The sequence below is a fragment of the Camelus ferus genome, chromosome 13 (assembly GCF_009834535.1).
Source record: "Camelus ferus isolate YT-003-E chromosome 13, BCGSAC_Cfer_1.0, whole genome shotgun sequence".
Classification (NCBI taxonomy): Eukaryota; Metazoa; Chordata; class Mammalia; order Artiodactyla; family Camelidae; genus Camelus; species Camelus ferus.
The window spans coordinates 6,286,820-6,299,379 of record NC_045708.1 but is presented as its reverse complement, the minus strand read 5'-3'; the positions used below and the strand labels follow the sequence as shown (position 1 = coordinate 6,299,379).

The 12,560-nt window shown below is 48.1% G+C and overlaps 1 long non-coding RNA gene across 2 annotated transcripts; it reads left to right on the top strand.

Annotated features, from left to right (window-relative positions):
- Nucleotides 1–928: 928 nt before the first annotated feature.
- On the top strand, nt 929–10,596 carry LOC106728873. 2 transcript variants are annotated; one of them, XR_004325328.1, is made up of 4 exons: nt 929–1,470; nt 9,381–9,596; nt 9,820–10,069; nt 10,359–10,596. It is a non-coding gene; the product is annotated as an uncharacterized LOC106728873 (long non-coding RNA). The 2 variants fall into 2 exon arrangements; XR_001365150.2 differs by lacking the exon at nt 929–1,470 and having other exon boundaries at nt 8,859–9,596.
- Nucleotides 10,597–12,560: the final 1,964 nt, after the last annotated feature.

Sequence of the window (12,560 nt, the reverse complement as noted above, 5' to 3'; positions counted from 1 at the left end):
TAGGGTGAAAGATAGCGATGTGGGTTTGAAGCATCTCTTTGCTGACAGTTTTAGTTGCCCGCTTACATATACCAGTAGAACAAGCTACAATTATTTTGATGCCTACAAAGATACACATTATTATGGGCAATAGTGTCAATGCCAGCCTTTTAAGGCCAGTTCTTGGCATTGTGCTGGCCACAGATTCAGTCCTGCTCAACATGGAACAGCCCGTGTCGTGGCCGCAGTCTGGTCATTGTCCAGTTAGCTTTCTCCCTCTGGTGGCAGTTATAGTGTCTGTAAAATGACTCAGGAAAGAGCATCAGATTGTGAGTCTGTGACTCCATTGTCCTAGTCATCACGTGCTTGAGCCTACGCTTTTGTGACTCAGGGAGGCCCAGGAGAATTAAGCTTTTCTACAAACAAGAGGCGGGGGACATAGAGGGCCTTTGTATTTTGAGGGGGCGGGGTTCTGCTCAGTTCCAGAAGGAAGTCATCTCCTAAAGCATTTTATACACAGTTAGCAAGTAGTAGTCAATAAACACCCATGACATTCACCATGCTGCCGCCCCCCAAGACGGAGCAGCAGGACAACCCTGTGTCTTCCGGCGGGCAGCCAGTGGCCCTGGGGAGGACCAACACGTCAAAAGGAGCACCCCGAGTGTGCTCAGGGTGCACTGCCTCACTCCTCACCCTCCTGGCCTCCGGAGGCTGGAACCCTGGGGCAACACAGCCTGGAGGGAGCAGGGAGCAGGCAGGCAGCATGCGGAATGCTCAGAGCTGTGAATCATGGCACGCGGGCCTGCTGACACATCACACTTCCAGGGCAGGACAGCGGTGAGCTAATGTGGGTGTCGAACACTCAGGGCCCCTCCCAGCACCGCCCAGTGCTTCAGTGTTGCCCAGAGGGAGCTGTCCCCACCCCACCCCTGCCCAAGCGTGTGTGCTCTCCCCTCCCTTGCACACACAGCAGGACGAGCAAACTGAGCAAACCGTCTAAGCCAAGACGTCAGTGGAGGTTTATTATTTGGATGCTTTGGAATGGGCGAGGCAAACAGTTTCCACTTCCCTGAGGGCAGCCTCATCGTAAATCCTGGAATACACACCGCACATCTGCCACAGCTGCATGGGAGAGTGTGACGGGATAAGCTTCGAAGGGCTTCGTTCCCAGGGCTGGAGTCCCTTTCTCTCCTGCCTCCATCTATAAAAATAATGGCTTTCAGATGGGGAAACTGAGGCCCAGAGTTGCTAAGGACCTACTATGCATCTCCAAGTCAGAGACCTTCTTGGCAACAGAGCTAGGATTGAAACTGAGAGCTCATCTTGGGCAAAGTTCTTTTCTACTTTCTGGACCAGGGTCCTCGTCTTCTCGGCCATCGCTGCAAATCTCCACACCCCTGCGCCCGGGTCCCGGATGTGCCCCCGAGTCATGCATTGTGGCTCCTGAGGTCTAGAAACGACTCTTACTGTCTTGGCCCTCACCTTCTGAAAGTGAGTATGCCTCCCTTCAGCAGTGCGCTCACTGCGGACTCCCTCTGTGCCCACCCCACCATCAGAGGTAAAGTTTTCCCGAGGCTCTGGATCTGGGTCCTGGGCCTCTGTGGTTGCCAGATGGCAGTGAGCAAGAATTTTAGGAGAGTCGGTGGAGATGGCATCTAGCATGGAGAACGGGCTCTGGCGTATCCGGGCACACGCAGCCCCTAACCTGTCCTCCGTCTCCCCAGGAGAGAGCTCCAGGCTTCCCTGTGGGCGAGCCATGTCCTTGCCGGGGCTCTGAGCGGGCATCTGGGACAACGGACAGGGCCACTTCGAGCTCCCCAAGGCGCTTGCTTATTTATTTTACCATCATGACTTGAAGCCAATATTTAAGCATTACCAAGGCAACAGCCCAACTCTCCCAGCCCTTGGCCCCCGTCCAGCCCCACGTGGTGGGGACAAGGGCAGGAGGGGAGCAAGGAAAATGAGTCAATCACCCCCCACCCCCCAACCACCTGGGAAAACAGTGACCCAAAAACAGATCCCAGCTTCTCTTACAGGGAAGTGGTAGTTTTCTGTGGTCCTGCGACTGAGCGCTTGTCACACAAGAGGAACAGAATCGAGCAAGACTTCTACCCCAATAGTTTGCTTTGTTTTGGCTGTTATGGTTGGAGATGACAGGTTTTTCAAACGTTTTGTTGAAGCTTAATATACACGGGGAAACCACATATTCCAAGGGTATCATTTTTTTTCACAAACTGAACTCACCCTTTCACCAGCACTCCGATCAACAAACAGCACATGAGCAGTGCCCCAAAGGCCCCCTTGCCCCCCATCCTCATCACTGAGTCCCAGGGTGACCATTACCCCGGCTGCTCACAGCCTAGCTCGGTTTTGCCTGTTTCTGTACTTTACATAAATGGAATCGTCTGCTATGTTCCATCTTGGGTTGAAGCCAACAGCAGTTTTAGGCACTGGGAGGGTCCAGGGGTCCTTTTCCACTGCCAGCTCCTGGGAGGAGGAGAGGGCACCTTCCCTGTCCCATGGGCCATGCAGGTGTCAGGACAGGGACTGGAGAGCACAGATAGAATGGGGCGGGCGGTGGTCTTGATTTTATAAAAAAGCCCCAGCATCTTTTTCCTCTGCGTATCTCAGGTTTCTACCTGACGTGCAGGGATGGAGAAAGGGGGTGGGACGCAGAAGCATAATAAGCCCGACCAGTGGGGTCCCCAGAACCCCGGTCCCCAGAAGCCTCACTTCTGGCAGGATGCCGGGTGCACCCACATCCCCTTTGCTGGTCAGTGGGCCTCTCCACTGCAGGGCTGGCTCTGATCACCCCCGTTTTTATGCCTGGTCGGGGCGGGGCAGGGGTTCTAGTGGCTGGTCGTCCCGGAGATGGGGAGAGCCTGGGCTCCTGGCCGCCTGGTCAGGCCCTCTGTATTTTCAACACTTCCTAGCCCAGACTGCTGCCTTTGTGAAATACAACAACCGTGACGTACGTGGGAACATGAAATGGAAGGAACGAAAGCCTCACAAAATACAGGCGCCCATTTCTTTTTTTTATTACTAGATTCGATGGTCATTAAGTTACATCTCACAAAATATAATAAGACACACCTAACGAGAGGCAAAAGGCGTACAGAGGTTTCTCAGGGCTCACTCTTGATCTCTACACGTACCCTGTGGGCTTTGTGACAAGCTGTTAGCTGACCAGCAGGTCTGTGGGCCACACTTGGAGCAGCCCCGCCTTAGACTACCCTCTGCCCTGCCCTGAGCTGACCTTGACCGGCCTCTGCAGTTGGCATCTGCCTGTGGCCCCCTTCCCAGCTCTGTGCAGGGCCTGTCTCCTTCCTATTTCTGTATATGTTGCTTTAGCTGAAGTAAAAGAGTCAGAAGCCTCTGCCCACCCATTTTAGGGTCCTTGTACAAGACCCTGAGCACAGAAGCTTTGCTCTTTTCAGTTTCTCATAGATCCTTAGGAATTACACCTCAACTTTTTTGGCCTCTCGTGACCTCTCTCTCTTGGGTGTGGGACAGGTTCCCCCCGGAGCTGGGTTGGAATATTATACTGCTGAGAAGAGGATGGGGCCACACACTTCTCTCCTCCCTTTGCCTCCACCCACTGAATCCCAGCAGCCCAGCGTCACCCTCTGAGAGGTGCTGAGAGTGGGAAGGAGGTACCTAGAGAGGGCAGGAGGCATCTCTGCCCACTCCTTGCTTAAGAGTCTCCATCCTGTGGTTCAATCCTGAGCCCACTCGTCCTGGGCTTTTTCTTGAGGGAACGCTCTCAGGATCCAAGTGGGCTGGCAGCTTTATCCCTGTTGAGGTCACCACCAGGTCTGTGACCAAGCCCTCCACCCCCAGTGTCCTCTCTCTCCCTGCAGGAGATCCGTGGTCTCGGCTCCTCTTACTCAGGGAGACCCCCGAGGTTGCTCATCCTCCCCTCACTTGCAGGAGGGACAGCTCCTCCGTGGCCATCTACTGTGTGACCAGCCTCTCCAGAGGACAGCCCACATACACCTCTTCTGGCCCTAAGTGTCACCAGACCCATCTGACCAGAGTGTCATGGGTGTATGTGGGATCACATGTAGGAAGGGGGACAGTGAGGAGGGCGGAGTGCGTTTCCTACGTGAGACTGATTTTATCTGGGCTTCTTTTGGGACAGATGGGCTCAGCGAGGATCGCAAAACCCCAGCCAGAGACACACGCAGAACCAGCGGTGTTGGGATTTACGAGCTGTCACCGGCCCTGCTGTGTACAAGCCTTCCTGCTTTCCCCTTTCCTCTCCTCATTCTTCTGCTTCTTTTTTTCTTTTTAATAACCCTGGCTACGTATTTTCTCTAAACCAAACCATCTGTTTACTAGCTTTCATAAGCAGTAATAAAGACAGTGGAGACCCAAGAGCCTTTTGGGTCTAGGCTACTTCCCCAGCTGTCCCCAGGCGGCCCAAGGATGGAGTTAAGTGCCCCAGAGCGGGGCCTGGGGGTCACGGGTCCGGCAGGGTTCTTTCCTTCTTCCTGAAGTTGCCAATTCGGAGCCGAGTCTCTTTGGAGAGCAGCTGCAGCTGCCTCTCCATCGCTCCCTCTTTGCAGAGATGCCACAGGACGGTGGGGTCACCTGCCCGCGGCAAGCTGCCTGCTGGATGCGGAGCTGGAGCAGAGGAGCTGGGAAGTGAGGCTGCTGAGCGATCCGGGGGTAGCGGGTGCCAAGTTCTCTCCGCGGGAATGTACTGGGCTGGGAGGATGGGTGAGCCCAGGAAAACATTTCGACAACAATGCTGAGTGCCTAGGTGACAGAGGAAAAAAAAAAAAAAGAGGAGTCTGTTTGGGAACAGATTTCAGCCTCCACTTCCAAGGCATTAGTAATTCAAGCAGCAGTGAGTGTAATATTTACTTGGGAAACTATGAAAAGTCGTGTAACAATGTTCTCCGCAGAGCTTTCATCGTTGGCTTGCTGGGTTCCGAGCGCAGTCAGCCACCTAATCACAGACAGGGCCGCACTCTGCCATCTGGCAGCAAAGGTTAGCACGCTGCCGGCAGCTGGGACCGAGGCCCCTTCAGTTCCAGGCGTCCTCCATCACCAGGCCCAGTGCCAGCCCCTGAGCCCCAGGGAGCCCAGCATGTCCCATCAGGTCACTGCCGTAAGGATGGCACCACACATGGCTTGGACCGGGAAGAAGCCAGGGATGGTGGTGTTGACGATTACCTGTCTGGCCCAGCAAGCAGGCCCAAGGAAAGATGAAATCTTAGGTCAACAGCTCTACTTTATTATGTTACGCTGTTACGTTATGTTTTTTGGTAGGGTAGAAGTGAGAGGTAGAGTGAGCAACCATCCTGGTTTGTCTAGGACCAAGAGGGTTCCAGGCTACAGGACTCTATGTTCTAAAACCAGGACGAGTTGGTCACCCTAGTGGAGGGGATGTCTACAGAGTAGGCAAAAGTGCAGGATTCAAAATCAGCACTCATGGTTTGCCCCCAGGAAAATCAGGTAACCTCCCCAGGGTTTATCTATAAAATGAATAGATTTGACTCTTAGGGGAAGGAGCAAATTTGACAGTGTACAGGCCGGGCAGGTAAGCTGACAGTGAAAGGGGCAGGTGTGGGGACACAGGGGGGTCTGTGGGCTGGTGGTGACCAAGGAGGTCTGGAGGAGAGGCTCCTCCCCTCACCGCAGTCAGGTGAAAAGTGGGCCCTGGGCTGCCAGACCTCTGAGTTTTTTAAAGAATTTTTTGTGAAAATCCCCAAATTCTGAAACATTGGCTCACCTATTAAGGACATCCTGTAGAGGCCTCACAAACACATCTGGTTGCCAAGTTGGCCTCTGGGCAACCGGTTTGCAACCTCTTCACTGCACAAGTTCTAAGTTTCCGGTCAGCTCTACAGTTCAATGATTTTGCAAACCCCAGCCAGCCACCCCCTCGGTTAGCTGGAAATTAACCACATGGTTTACTTTGGGGAAGAGTAAGCATATTACAAAAGATGATGCCAGGGAGTTAATTCTAAAAAGTGGTTTCTACGAACTGTCCCAGGCTTGCCTTTCTCTCTGCTTATTTAGATGTTGTAGCGTCCCCATTGTTAAGATGTCTGCTATAACCTGGACGAACCTTAAAACAGTATGCTGAGTGAAAGAAGCCAGACACCAAAGATCACATGTTGTATGATTCCATTAATATGAACTGTCCAGAACAGGCAAATCCATAGAGACAGAAAATAGATCAGTGGTTGCCAGGGGTTGGGGAAGGCATGATGGGAAGTAACTGCGAGTGTGTACAGGCCTTCCTTTGGGGTGATGAAAGTGTTCTGGAATTTGATGGTGGTGATGGTTGCACAATGTTGTAAGTACTAGGAACCACTGAATAGTATAATTTAAAATGGAGAACTTTTTGGTATGTGAATTATATCTCAATTAAAAATATACACTGTTAAGTTGTCATTTCTCTTCAGGTTGATCTATAGATTTTAAGCAATCCCAGTCAAAATTCCAGCCAGGCTTTTGGGGTCAGAAATTAACAAAATGACTCTAGAATTCAAATGGAAACGCACTGGGCATAGGATAGCAAAACAACTTTGAAAAGGAAAGGCAAAGGAGGAAGTCTCACACCACCTGATTTTAAGACTTGTAAAGCTACAGTAAGCAAGACGGTGTGGTACTAGCATAAAGACAAATAGATCAAGATAAACAACAAGTTTATACTGTCCAGCACAGGGAACTATATTCAATATCTTGTAGTAACCCATAATGAAAAAGAATATGAAAAGGAATATGTGTATGTATATGTATGACTGAACTATTAGGCTGTATACCAGCAATTGACACAACACTGTAAACTGACTATACACCATTAAAAAAAAAATCAACAGTCCTCTAGAAATAAACAGGTCTATTTAAAGACAAATAGGTTAGTGAAACAGAAAAGAGAGCCCAGAAATAGACCAAACAAATACAGACAATAGATTTTGAACAAAGGTTAAAAGGCAATTCGATGAGAAAAGGACAGTCATTTCAACAAATGTTCTGGAACACCTGAATATCCATATGCAAAAAAAACTTGATCCATATATTGCATCATACAAAAATATTAAATTAAAACAGACTTAAATGTAAAACTTAAAACTATAAGACTACAGAAGAAAACACAGGAGAAAACCTTGTAACTTGGGTTAGGCAAAGATTTCTTAGATATGGCACCAAAAGCACAATCCATAAAAGAACAAATTGATAAACCGAACTTATCCAAATGTAAAAGTTCTATTTTTTTGAAAGACAGTCTTAAGAGACTATAGCTAAGCCACAGACTGCTAGAAGATACTTACAGATCACATGTCAGATAAAGGACTTGTATTCAGAATACATAAAGAACTTTCAAAAGTTAATAAGAAAATAACCCATTTAAAAATGGGTGAAATATTTGAACAAATAAATGCTTATTTTGTTTAATAAGCTTATATTTTTCTTATTGGATGGCCAACAGCATATGAGAAAATCCCAAAATTATTACTCATTAGGGAAATGCAAATTAAAGCCATAATGAGATGTCGCTACACACCTATTAGAATAGCTAAAATGAACAAGACTGACCATGTCAAGTGATGGTGACGATGTGGAGCCACCGGAAGTCTTATCTATTTCTGGTGGGAATGAAAAATAGTACAACCACCTTGGAAGAGAGTTTGGCAGTTTTTTAAAAAGTTAAAGTATACCATATGACCATATGACCCAGCCATTCTATTCTTAAGAATATTCAAAAGAAAAGGAAATACATGTCCACACAAAGACAAATGTTCACAGCAGCATTACTTATAACAAGTAAAAACTGGAAACGACCTGAATGTCCATCAACAGGCGAGAGGGTAAATAAATCCACACAATGAAACAGTTCTCAACAATAGAAAGAAGTGAGCTAGCGATACAGGAAAAAACATAGACAAATTTCAAAATAATTATCCTGAATGAAAGAAGACGCACCCCTCCCCCAGCACTTGTATCAGCTTGCTTGCGCTGCCGCCGTAACCAAGTGCCACGGGTTGCGTGGCTCAAAAAACAGGTATTTACTTCCTCGCATTTCTGGAGGCTGGAAGCCTGAGATCGAAGCATTGGCAGGTCTGGCTTCTCCCCTTGGCTTGTAGATGGATCTCTCTCTGGTGTCTTCACATGCTCATCCCTCGGAGTGTCTGTCTTAATCACTTCTTCTGGTAGGGACCCCAGGCATATTGAGTTAGGTCTCCCTAATGATCGCATTTGAACTTAATTACCTCTTAAAGACCCCATCTCCAAATGCAGTCGCATCCTGAGGTCCTGGGGGTTAGGGCTTCAACACATGAATTTGGGGAGGAAGGCACAAACCATCCCATAACAATACTGTATGATTGCATTTATGGAAAACTCTAGAAAATGCACACCGATCTAGAGTGACAGATCGGTGGCTGCCTGAGGGTGGGGGAGCAGAAGGGGAGGAAGGAAGTGGTGACAAGGGGCCTGAGGGAACTTCTCGGCGTGATGATACGTTCCTTAGCTCGATTGTGGAGATGCTTCCATGGATGTGTACATATATCCAGAGGTCATCAAGTTGTACCCTTTAAACACAGGCTGCTTGACACAGAAAATAAACTATGATTACCAAAGGGGAAAAGGGTGGGGGCAGGGATAAATGAGGAGTTTGGGATTAACACACACACTACAACATATAAAATAGATCAACAAGGACCTACTGTATAGCACACAGAACTATAGTCAGTATCTTGTAATAACTTACAATGGAAAAGAATCTGAAAAAGAATGTAGGGGGAGGGTATAGCTCAGTGATAAAGCATATGCTTAGCATGCGTGAGGTTCCTGGTTCAATTCCCAGTACCTCCATTAAACAAACATAAAAAAATAATAATAAAGGAAATTATTTTTAAAAATAATAATATATATGTATATGTATAGTTGAATCACTTTGCTGTACACTTGAAACCAACACATCATTGTAAATCAACTATGCCTCAATAAAAAAAAAAATACATGCTGTTTATTGCATGTCAACTAGACATTATGTCTTAATTAAGCTATTTTTAATGAAGCAGTCTCAGTGGTTTAGTTCTAAACGGCAGTCTCTCCAAGTGTCCTGGGCCTGGTGTACCTCCAGCTCCATCCTGTCCGTGGCTGTCCACGAGGACCCTGATGGTTGAGAGGGGCTTCCCCCTCGCTCGCCTCCTCTCAGGCCATACTCCACATCACTTGCTTTCCTGAAGCTCACACCGGCCTTTCTGTCCCTCACACAGATCCAGTTTCTTCCTCCCCCAGGGAGGATGTGGCCCCCAGCATGCCGCATCCTCACCTCCTCCTCCTGCTCCAGGTCTCTGTGTCATCTCTGTGCTTGATGGAATTCTAAAAATGCCTTTCCCCCTTCTATGTCCTAATCCCTGGAAACTGTGAACACGAAGAGACCTCTGATCACTCCTGCGGCTAGGTGATGCAGTATGACAAAGTTGGCCTTAAGATGGGAAGTCACGAGCCCTGAAAAGCAGACAGTTTTCTCCAGCTGGTGGCAGAAGGAGAAGTCGAGGGACACAAGATGTGAGAAAAATCAGACACTGCGGTTGCTTTGAAGATGGAAGGGCCACACAGGAAGGAATGTGGGTGACCCCAAGTTGCTGAGGGTAAGCCCTTGCTGACACCAGCCAGAAAAGGGGTGACCTCAGTCCTTGCTATAGGCTACACGTTTGCATCCCCTCCAAATTCAGATGTTGAAACCCAGTTCCCAGTGTGGTGCCGTTTGGGGTGAAGTCCTTGGGATGTGATTAGGTTGGGAAGGTGGAGTCCTCATGAATGGGGTTAGTGTCCTTATAAAAAAGACCCTGGAGAGCTCCCTTGCTGTTTCAGCCACGTGAGGACACAGCGAGAAGACAGCTGTCTAAGAACCAGGAAGCGGCCTCTCACCGACACTGAATCAGCTGACAACTTGATCTTGAACTTCCCAGTTTCCAGAACCCTGAGTAATAAATGGTGCCTGGTCTGTGGTATTCTGTGACAGCAGCTCGAGCAGACTAAGACAGTCCTACAGCTGCAAGAAACTGGATTCTGTGAACAACTGGGATGAAGTTGGAAGAGGATTCTTTCTGAGAGCTTCCAGGTAAGACCCCAGCCCAGACAACACCTCGATTTTGGCCAAGTGAGACCCTGAGCATAGAACCCTGGTGAGCTTACAGGAACTGAGACTAATAAATGGGTGCTGTTTTTAAACTGCTGAGTTTGTGGTGACTTGTTATGGCAGCAAAACTAACATAGCTCCTCAGGGGGATTCCCTGACCATCCTGTCTGAAGCAGCCCCCACCCCCCTACACCTCTAATTTTCTCACAGCCCTTCTGTTACCTGCAAAGCAATAGTTTTGCTTGGTTTTTCCGATGCATTCCTATACTAGAACGTAACCCATGAAGGGGAAGACGCTGTCTCTTCTGCTCACCTGTGGATCCAGAGCATCCGGGCCTGACCTGAAACAAGTGCTTGATTTGTGTCTGTGGATGGACAAGTGATCCTTGAAGATGGTGCAGCCTGACCACCAAGGAAATTCCAACGCTCCTCGGCTCCCTTCTTTCTAAGATGTAATTATAATGTGCTAATTTGAATTAGAAGACCTCTCAGTAAAAGTTAAAATGACATTAAGAAATGATTATTATTAATTTCGTCTAACCAAAGCAGCCAGTTAGCCAACTTTCTCAGCTAACATTGAACTTGAACCCTTGTACTTGTTTAGAATCTTTCTGGAAAGGTCCAGTGATACTGTTATTGTTTTGCTAAATGTGACTGACCAATTCTTAGACATCTGAACATTGATAGGAGTAGAAACCATCAAGGCAGTTCCCAGAAAGATTCAACATGGAGTTTCCATATAATACAGCCACTCCACTCTTGGGGGCCCCCACAAGGAAAGTGAAAACGTGTGTGCAAACGAAATCATGTTCACAAATGTGCAAAGCAGCATCACTCAGCCAAAAAAGTGGAAACAACAAAATGGCTATCAACTGGTGAATGGATAAATGAAATGTGGTCTATCCATGCAATGGAAAATTATTCATACATAAAAATGAAGCAATGACATACGCTACTGCATGGTGAACCTTGAAACATTGCAGTAAGTGAAAGGAGCGAGATACAAAAGACAGCATATTGTATGATTCTGTTATTTATGAGATGCTCAAAATAGGCAAACTCATAAATAGAGAATAGATTGGTGGCTGCCTACGGCTGGGAGGGATGGGAAAATTAGGGGATGATGGCTAAAGACTGCAAGGTTTCTTTTTGGGGTGATAAAAATGTTTTGAAATGGATTGTAGTAATGGTGACACAACCCTGTGGATATACTAAAAGCCACTTTTTTTTTTTTAAATGGAGGTACCGGGCATTGAACCAGAACTTCATGCATGCTAAGCATGCATTCTACCACTGACCTATACCCACTGCATTGTGCAAATTTAAAAGGGTGAACTGTATTGTGTGTAAATTCTATCTCAATATAAAATGTAAATGCCACAAAAGTAAGAATAAGAACAAAGTGAATGGGGTGAGAGCTGCTGGCATTACAAAGATGTGGACCCATCAGAGAGAGGAAGGGGGCCTGGCGCAGAACCTTCAGCGAGGACTCTCTCCCCCAGGCCCACATCCCTCCTTGCAGGGCAGACTCCTCCTCACTGCCACCAAGACTCTGAAGCTAAGAAAGCTCCTCCTTCCCTGGTCCACTCTGAAAATACAAGGGTGTTTTCAAGTTTGGTCATTGGTGTCTTTGCACTTCGACACATACACGCGGAATCTATCTAAAATTTGACAAGTTAAGGCCAGAGAGTTTATGCAACCTGCAGATCTTCTCTCGTGGGTTGTCTGATATCGTGAAGGCATCCTCTGAGTTTCCTTCTCAGGATCCCTACTGGGCCTTCTGAGAGCCCAGCTTCAAGGACTTTCAAACCCTCTGCAGGAGACAGGCACCGGCCTCCTCCAGGTGTCTGGGTGCCTTGAAATCCCTCTCGCCTGATTCCAACAGAGTCTGTGGTTAATCCCTCCAAGAAATGTCAGAGTGCTTGGAAGGAACTCAGCTCCTGAGTAACACATATGGCGGAGAGAGAAACACCTGCTGGATCCTCAGCGACTCGGGGCGCACGCTCAGAGCGCCTTATCAAGGCTGCGCAGCCGCATATGTTATTTACCGGAATCAACTCATCCGCCCCTGGAAGGAATCTTGGCCTGGAACCTGGAAACGTCAGGCATGTAAATCTGAGCCTGGAGAGATTCTTGCAGCTGCTGGGGCTCCGTCCAGAGCTCACTCCCTGTAACTTCCTCTAGGCTTAAGGTTGAGGACTGGAAAGCACAGAATCCATCTTCTTTGGCCTTTCACAAACTTTCCCACGTGACCCAGAAGACGAGTCCTGGTGCTGGGCGGTTCCGAGACCAAGCCCTCTTACCAGCGTGGGGTGCTTGTTTTTACCCTTTGCAGGGACTTTCTAGAATCATACCTGATATTTCTCCCAGAGGGACAGAGATGCTTGGTTCAACTTAGAGGCTTCTTGGTGTCTAGCCTGGTCTCTCTTTAGCCTGGAGGACAACCCTGGCTACCTGGTCGTGGCTTCCTTCC